Source organism: Echinococcus granulosus, assembly GCF_000524195.1.
Source record: "Echinococcus granulosus chromosome Unknown EG_S00027, whole genome shotgun sequence".
Classification (NCBI taxonomy): Eukaryota; Metazoa; Platyhelminthes; class Cestoda; order Cyclophyllidea; family Taeniidae; genus Echinococcus; species Echinococcus granulosus.
Window position 1 is genome coordinate 55181 of NW_020170407.1, and position 1211 is coordinate 56391.

Consider the following 1211-nt stretch of genomic DNA (forward strand, 5'->3'; position numbering starts at 1 on the left):
CTTGTTGCTCTGTTGAAGTCTTTCAAGCAGGTGGTATAAACTCTCGAATCTCTGTGGTGTTTTTGGCACTACATTACCAATCACACCGGTCTTTTTAAGGTGTTATTGCAGAGAAATGACAGCTTTACCAGAAGTCGGGGAAGAAGTGACTCGTATAGATTGGATATAGGGTGCTTTTCGCGTATGGGACTCTAATTTTCGATTTATAATCACCTCTGGTCTTGAAGAATATGTGGCTTTTTGATAAAGAAATTGGGTGTTTCCTCGAAACTCGAGTACACGGTACAACTGCAACATGATCGCATGCACAGCGGTATAGGCGGTTCTGAAATGAAAGTACAAAAGTAAGGAAGTTGATCAGGATCTTGAGGCTGAGAGCTGAATAAACGCTCTTCCACATTTGCTTAATGAATCCTGAGTTGCCTTATCCCTTCGACTAACACCTTCATAAATGTATTTGACGATTTGATCTCGCTTACGAACAAATAATAACTTTTGAATTTCCCAGTTTGTCTCTTTCATTCGACTTTTCTTTTCAAAAATGTGTTTGAAATCTGTTTGGCGATTAGTCTACATGTGGTATAAAGTTGGAAGGTATTTCACCACTCGGTTCTTTCAAGTAAGACGCACAAAGCTGTACCTTCAGCTTAGGTAGCATGACTTTCAAATACTTAAACGGGTATTGGATAAAGGACTGGGTTTGCTTTATTAAAACGTAAGGATTGCGTACACTGAACAGCAGCAGAAATACTTCTGTGGCGAGAGTTCCACTACAGCGGGACAAATCTTTAAAATCTCAGAAAAGGATGACGTGGTGGAAGTCAAAACTCGCTGTATCTCGCCTTGAGACATTGAAGCGATGTAGTCAATTCACAACGGTGTCCTTTTCGACTCTTTCGTCCTCAACATCATCGCCTTTGTTTCCGCTGGTATCATCCAGAGTTACGTCTGTCACAGTCACCATTAGGACATTTCATTCCCTGAAATAAGTTAGACATCTCGAAGTAGAGGCGATTCCTCTCTGGAAAGTGTAGTTTTTCTTCTCCTTGTTTCCAATCTACCCGAGTCACTTCGCCCCCAAGTTTTTCAATTCCATCTCCCTGCAGTAGCGTCTCTAAAGTACCAATGTGTTTAGTAAAGTAGAGTCATAAAACCCTGAGGAAATCAAAAGCTTATATTATATGCATGAATAACTTCAACAAAGCTACAGG

The 1211-nt window shown here is 40.5% G+C and overlaps 1 protein-coding gene across 1 annotated transcript in view; it reads left to right on the forward strand.

Annotated features, from left to right (window-relative positions):
• EGR_04339 (Kelch-like protein 3) overlaps positions 1-1211 on the forward strand; it is a gene marked incomplete at both ends in the record, with an annotated part of 9872 nt that overhangs the window by 3652 nt on the left and 5009 nt on the right. The window lies entirely within an intron of this gene.